The sequence below is a fragment of the Oryza sativa genome, chromosome 8, assembly GCF_034140825.1.
Source record: "Oryza sativa Japonica Group chromosome 8, ASM3414082v1".
NCBI lineage: Eukaryota > Viridiplantae > Streptophyta > Magnoliopsida > Poales > Poaceae > Oryza > Oryza sativa.
Window position 1 is genome coordinate 14,590,249 of NC_089042.1, and position 8,000 is coordinate 14,598,248.

Genomic DNA, 8,000 nt, shown 5'->3' on the forward strand with positions numbered 1-8,000 from the left:
CGTCCTCCACCGAAGATCATAATAGGTACTTAATCCTCTGAATCCATTTATATTGAAAAAATTCTCTTCAACCACTTTATCGCTATCTGTGTAAATGTATAGGCCCAATAATTGGCGATGAAGAAGAAGTTCTTCGAATACGGTCAGTTGAAGACTCTCGTCCACCCATCTTAGTTAAATGGTGGGATGATGAGATGTAGCCTATCATGAGGAGACCTCAAGAGAATCAATAACTTGTGAGGAAAATATGGATGAGGAATTCTATATGGTTCATTCACCGTTGGACAAGGGAATTGAGCATATTCGGTACCATTGGACAGTAAAACTGCAAAGGATGTGACCATAAGCGTCATCGACAGGATTTATAATATAATCTTAAGGAATGAATAGATGAAGAAGAAAGACATCGATTCAGCAGTGTCATGCTACTATTGATGCTGAGAATTTTAGTTTACTAACTATCAATATGCTAACTTCTAACTGAGTAATCTATCAAAGGACGTGAAAACATGGACCAACTGACACCGAGAAACAAGAATTCCTCCAACTTACAAGACCTACAGAATATGGGAATAAACCAGCCCATGCTACTATCTGAAGATCCTCCCGAAGTTTCTCGTGATAAAGAACGGGTTCAGTCCTCGCTAAAGCCTGAAGAGTGCGGCATCGGTCTAAACTACCTAAAGCAATATTCTACCAATGGAAGTTGCCATCTAACTCCAGCAAAACAGAGGACAAACGTCACATGTTATAGATGTGGCAGGAAAGGACATTACGCCTTGGATTGCCCCAAGAAAAAGCCGGGAAATGGACAAGTAAGGAATATACCCCGACACCCAAAAAATAATATGAGGGCAGGAATACTACCAACACCAAGGCCACATTCATTCTATCCAAAACCTCTGTATCAGCAATTTCGTAGAGGAGGAACTACACCACATTGGTGGAAAGAAAAACGGAAAAGAAAGATGTCACCACTAATAACCTGTGCTGAATTGGATCTCAGTAAAATGGGAATAGAAATCGGTGATTTGCCTGAAGAAGTTGACGAGTTACAACTATGGAAACCGAGGAGAGATGGATGCTGCTTTTCTTGTGGACAATTTGGACATTATGTGATAGACTGTACCCAAGGTGTCAAAGAAGAACAAGAACAAGAAGTACTGCCTTCACGCATTATTCCAGAAGATGACAAAGATGAAGACCCATCCAAAGGAGTTTCGAAGGTTAAGGCATGTAGTCGTTGCGGAAAGATAGGACACTACGGTAGTAATTGCGTTACTCGATGCCCCTAATGTGACGAAGACCATCCAATCGAAGAATGCCCAACAACGAAGATCACCTGCTTCCTCTGTGAAAGGACGGATCATGTGCCTCAAGACTGTCAACTAAGTCCTTTGCTGACCAAGACAGCGGAAGTACAAAGAGTGACGCTTTGCTTCGCTCATCAACTCATGAAGTCTGGAAGCCACGAAGACCCTGGATTTCCTACATTCAATTAGCATGTTTGTTTGTCAAACAATATTTAAGTTGAGCAGTCTAATGACCCTGTAATTCCACCGAATCTCGGGGATGAGATTCCTTTAAGGGGGGTAGGTTTGTAACATCCTGAAAATTCCCGACAATAAAAATCACTAAAATTTCGAACTTTTTAAAACTTTTGCATCATGCTGGTTGTTATGATTGTTATTGCTTGCCAAACCGTAAATCATCTCAACGGAGAAATCAAATTAAAGATGCGCATCTAAATAATAAATACAATTTACATGAATACATTGTTATACAAATAAGTTCAACCAATGTGCTATTGTACTAATAATTGTCACATTGAATATTTTAATTAATTAAAGAACTATCAAAGCCTCCAAGTATATTGGATAATTTTTTTTGGATAATCTAATGGGAAGCAAACTCACTTGGGGTGTAACAAATAACCAAATAAATGAATAAATATTCAAATCAAATAATTGAAATCTCAAACCAAAATGTATATATTACATTTCAATTCAAATCCAATCCCATTCACTTTTGCAGATTAGCCCCTCCCTTTCCTTCCTTTCCCTTTTTCTTCCTTTTCTCTCTTTTCCCAGCCGCCACTATTCATTGTCCGCCAACCGTTCGATCCCGTCTACCACGTGCACTACATCGCTCCCGGCCACGCCAGTCACGCCCGTGCCACACCGCACCGCGCTTCCTTCCACTCAGCCGCGTCTGACCCCAACCCTAGCCGCACCGCACTTGCCGCTCCGCACCCGCATCGCGTTGTATCGCGCCGTGCTCGCGCCGGACCCACGCCCGCGCCCGTCGTCCCTTCCATGCCGCGTCGTGCCAGGGCCCGTGCCACGCCAAGCCGCACCTCTAACCGCTCTCCCGGATTCCCTCCAGGAAACACGGAGCTACGCCATCGCCCATGTGCGCGCGACGCCGTCGCCACGCCCACCTTCATCACCTAGACACGCGCATCCCGTCGCCCCCATTCACGCCCAATGGATAAAACGGAGCCTCCTACCACAGCTAGAGCTAGAACACGCAGTATATAGGCTATAGATGCAATGATTAGGCCACAAAACCTTAATGGAGGAGGAGATCAAACCTTATCTGCGTCATCCACCTCCTTGCCCTTATCCGATAGCCATTAGAGCCCTATTTCGCCTGGGCATGTGCTGGCGATCTTATCCACACCGTTTCCTTACACCCTAAGCTAAGCCCCCAACAAAAATCCCTATTCCTCTCAGCTTTCTTCCCGAATACATTTCATCGAACACCTTGTGTGCGTAATCTCACCGCTACCAAAGACCATATTGAGGGACTCCCCGTCCGGACCTAGAGGTTGGAGGGAGTGGAGGGGGTGTCGTGCTGCCGCCATTGCCATTGGGGAAGCCGAGGACCGCTGGACACCGGGAACCACGCGTCGAACACTTTCGGGCGTCACCAACAGCTAGCCGCGTCTGCTTCGTCTGCACCACACCACGCGTCGCCGCCCTTCGCCGTCTCTCCATCTCAGGGTAAAACCTCGAGCCCATAGCATCCTCTACACCTCTAATAGCTAGCGCCGGCTCCAGTTTGTACGATTAATGCCTATGGCTGTGCCGCCCTGGCCGCCGTTCCGCCGCTGACGAGCTCAGCGTGGACAGGCCATCCCGGGTGCTCTCCCTCCCATCTTTCTGGAGAAATCGAACGCCCATACACCGTAGATGCTCCTGCGCCCATCAATTTGGCCGGAGACCGTCCCAATCACCCAAGCCCCAAACCTCCTCGAGCTCGGTCATGGCAGCCGTGTCGTGCCACATGCCTAGGCGCCGCCGCACGCCGCATTTGCCGGAGCACCTCCGCACACCCCCTGGACGCCGCCGTGCCGCCCCGGCCCCGTGCCGTCGCGCCCAGCCGTGCCCTGGGGCTGCCTCCCGATGGCTGGAAGTTGAAGACGATGGGGAAAAGAACGAGAGAGAGAGAACCGTGTGGGACCCACATGTAATTAGCCAACAGTAATCCTCTCCTTAATGATGATTAGCCGAGTCTATGACGTGTGGGTCCGGATGATTAGAAATCTAACTAAAATCAAAATTAAGTTTACTCTATATGACGTATGGGGCCCACCAGTGAATAAAAGCAGCCGGTTTGACCCTAGTCAACCTGGGCTGGTCCCACCTGTCAGTCACAGTAGCTTGTGGATAATGTTGGATTAAAAACAAATCAATTAGGAACAGTACTGTTTCCCAATTATCGGCATTAATACAAATTTGAATCTTTAAACAGGCATAACTCACTCATATTAACTCGGATTTGAGTGAAACTTGAACCTAAATTCATCTAAATTCATAAGCTTTCCAATGGTATATAATTTACCATTCAATAAAATATATTTATAATTATTAAATAATTAATGTCAAATGATTAGATATTGGTTAACCTAAAGAGTGTGCTAATAAATAAAATTGATTACTGTACAGTAAACTAGGTAGGGGAATAATTCTCCTTAACATGCTTTATCACTGTAAAACCCATGTAAACTAATTAGAAGCATATGTGGTCATACCCCTTCCATAACTCAATAGATAGATCAACTCCAAATTAACGAAATGTGTTTCTCATTTATATTATGATGATTATAGCTCCTAAATAAGCCGCCATGACAATAGAAGATTAAGAAACCTTATCCATTAGCAAGACCGAGTAGTATGAATAGCCCTAGGTTCAATCCCCAACAATTATATTTTGTTTGTGCATATTTGATTGTTGTTTGAATATTGGTTTTTCTCGCGTATTATAGAAATTGTATATCGGTTAGTCGTGAGGCAACGTATGCAGCTACCAGGAGGTGAAGGTTGATCAAGATTATATCAAGAATAAGAACTATCCTGAGCAGGCAAGTCATCACCCCAACCCTTGAGCATGTTGATCCCAATTGTGAAATTGCTTTGTTTACAAATAAAATTGCATGCGGTGATGAATATCCTATTTGTTATTATGCCATGCCTTTGATTATTGCTTATCTCATTATTCCCTTGTACCCATAATTACGTATGAGTCCCTAGTCACTTATGACAAATGCTTAGTAATGCTAATTTAGATTCATGCATTCTCATATTTATCAAATGCTTTATGCGTGGGCAACTACCTTGGGGAAGGTAGTTGAGATACGGCATGTGGTGACATGAATGCCACATTGCCATGACATTGATGAGATGATTTGTGAAAGAAAATTAAAACTAAACAAATGTTTTCGATTGGGGCGGCCGGAGGACTTGGGTGGTGTCCGGTAAAGGCTAGTGTCGTCCCTAATCAGTTAAGGACCGAGCCATGAAGCTAAGCATGAAACGACCCCCATATAACCGTACTTCTCGAGTGGGTATAGACCTAGCGGAGTAAATAGCCGAGCGGAGGCAGTATCCCTGCATAGTGGTTTTGTTGATGTGTGTGAGGCAGGTTCTACGGTGGGCAGCCATTGGTAGGACCGCAAGGGGCGGGTGCCTACAGTGGTGTCACCATCGGTAGGACTGCCATGTGTAAACCTAAACTTAACTATAATTTAATGCATGTGCTAGTCTTCCCTTCACGGGAGCGCTAGAACTCCTCTCACTGCTAGAAACTTATGATGCCTAGAGTGCATGAGGGCTATAGTTCATGGAGTGGGTACTACCAATGTGAGGTTATTGAAAGGCTTTGCCGTGGCAAATCTCATTCGTTGGGACGTAGGCTCATGTGTTGGGCAAGTCGCGGAGTACGGGTAAAGTGTACATCCACTGCAGTGTGAGTAAACCAAATCTATTCGAATAGCCGTGCTCGTGGTTAATGAGCACCGGGATATGTATTACACTTGGCTAGACTCTAAATTCTTAAACTGATTGGGTGGGAAGTTGCATGATGATTTTGTACTGGTGGATCAACTTCTCGAGAGGCGAGAAGGGGTAGACCCCAGAAAACCATGACGGCCAGTGGCGGGAAGCTATCCTTGGGAACACAATGGATGGTGGACAGAACCGTCGCTGTTTAATGAACAATGGAATTAAAATTTGATAAGTCAATGCTAGGTCTTAGGTTTGTGAAATGATACTTGAAAACTCAACTTTACGCAAAGTAACCATAGCCACTCCTTGTATTATCCTGTGCATTACTGCATTTTGTGTGGTGGCTTGCTGAGTACTTTTGTACTCATTGTTGCTCTATATATCTTTTAGCAGAGTATTGAAGAGAAGCCCTTGTTAGTATGCTTGCATACCTAACAAGATGATCGGAGTGCTGTTCCATTCTAGGTCTCGTTCCCCAGTCGACTACTTGTGGCATGTCAACCGGGCCCTTGTATTATCTTTGTCTTCCGCTATTGTTTCTCTGATAGTTGTTGGCCTGCCTAGCCCTAATGTAAGCATTTAACTCTCTTAGCCTGAATTCATTCGTGATATGTTGTGATTCGGCTATGTATGTGTGTACCAACTACTGATCCAGAGATTGGTACTGATAAACACAGAAGATTTCCGATTTCCAAAATCGGGGGTCGACAATATAGCTTTACTCATGCTGTTGGCCAATTCGCTGAACTGAATAAATTTGTAATGCAGAGAATCCATCTTCGAAACGAAGAAAAAACTGCAACCCTTGAGAAACTAGTCCCTCATCTTGGAACTCTGGAAGCAACCAGAGCTCAACTTCATGAAACCAGGGAGCTAGACAGTAAGACTGAACATGATCTCAGGGATCGACTTGCTGAGCTTCAAGAAGTCAACTTCGAGCTGAGTGGTTCATCAAAAGGTACCCTCTATCCTTGGTTAACTTATTCCAAGTTGATGTTTGCATTCAACTAACCGCTAGGATGTACAACAGTTACAAACTGCCAAGATCACCGAGCTAGAAAAGTGAATCAAAGCTCTTGAAAAAGACAAGGACGAACTGACCAAGCATAGAGACTCGGCTCTCAAAGATGTCAAAGGTAATTGCAGTTTAAATTCCAAAATTAATCTTGTCTTCGCACCCAGATGTTGATATATTCCTTCTATGCAGATCGCAAGATTAAATCTCAAGCTCAATTCGAAGTCTTAGTCAACAAGATCAAGAAACTTGAAGGAGCTAGGGATGAGGTTTCCAATGCTGCTACACCACTTGTCCAAGCTACGTTCTTTAATAACAATGGTCCGAGTTCATTCGATGCTGTTGAAATCATTGACAAGCTGAGAACTACTCCGGATATATATTTCAAAAATATTAAAGATGCTAGGAGCATGGGAGCAAGCATGGCCTTGGCGATGACTAAATCTTTGTATCCGAAGATCAATATTGATGACATTGATGGCTTTGCAGACGGAACAAGTGAAGAAGACGCCCTTGAGCTTATCAATGATGCCCAGAAAGCTGCGGTCAAGATTGTTGTAGACGTTGTAGAGAGATTCCAAGATTCCAACCTTGGTTCGACTGGGGCTGATATAACTGATGATGAAAAAACTGAATCCGATTGATGATGTAATCTTTGATGCTGGAGGCTCAATTTGTACAATACTGATGTATTTATGCTGTGCTTGATAATTTAAACTTAGCATTTGATTTCTTAAAAGTTCTTGTCAAACCTTATTGAGCCTAGAACCCGCAAAAGTCCTCAAAAAACTTTCAGTCCTCATTAGCTAAGCCAAAAAATCAGACAGGGCAATGATAAATCAAGTAAGCAAATTGAACTGATAAAAATCACACTCCATTATTATTATAGTAGCCCCTGACTGGTAACTCAAGAGATAACTTAATGTTGGTAGTCAAAGAGGGAAAGAATATACAAAAGTAATGCCTAAGCATAGAAACGACGAAGATGCTCAATATTCCAAGAGTTATCGACGTCTGTACCATCTTCACGCTTGAGTCGATAAGATCCTGGCCGAGTAACCTCAGAGATTATAAATGGTCCTTCCCATAAAGGAGATAACTTGTGTCGATCCCGTGTGGATTGAATCTTTCTCAAGACCATGTCTCCGACTAAAAATGTGCGCGACCGAACAGCGGCTGTGGTAGCGTCGCAATCCTTGTGAATCAGACCTGCTTCGTGAGCTTCCTCCAGTCGGTTGAGACCGTCAATTCGATCTTCTCCGTAGCGCTCCTCCTTGAAGTTGAGAAATCGCAGGGACTCAAATTCTACTTCACTCGGCAACATTGCTTCCGCGCCATAAACCAAGAAGAACGGTGATTGCCCTGTAGCCCGACTGGGTGTAGTGCGCAGAGATCAAAGTACCGACGACAGTTGATCAACCCACTTGCCAGTGTAGGGATGCAGTCGGTCAAAAACTCGTGCTTTGATGCCTTGAAGTACCATACCATTAGCGCGTTCAACTTGTCCATTGCTAATTGGGTGCGCTACGGAGGCATAACAAATTTTGATGCCAAAGTCTTCACAGAAGTCTTTAAACGCACCACCAGTGAATTGAGTACCATTGTCAGTGTTAATACGATTGGGTACCCCAAACCAGTGCATAATATTGATGAAGAAATCTCGGGCTTTTTCAGCAGTGATTGTGACGACGGGTTTG

General features: G+C 44.1%; 1 long non-coding RNA gene across 1 annotated transcript; it reads left to right on the forward strand.

The window, feature by feature from the left end:
• Positions 1-2,653: 2,653 nt before the first annotated feature.
• Positions 2,654-7,042, forward strand: LOC136351431 (uncharacterized). The gene is made up of 6 exons (XR_010734525.1): positions 2,654-3,005; positions 4,271-4,366; positions 5,682-5,859; positions 6,057-6,246; positions 6,319-6,424; positions 6,496-7,042. It is a non-coding gene; the product is annotated as an uncharacterized lncRNA (long non-coding RNA).
• Positions 7,043-8,000: the final 958 nt, after the last annotated feature.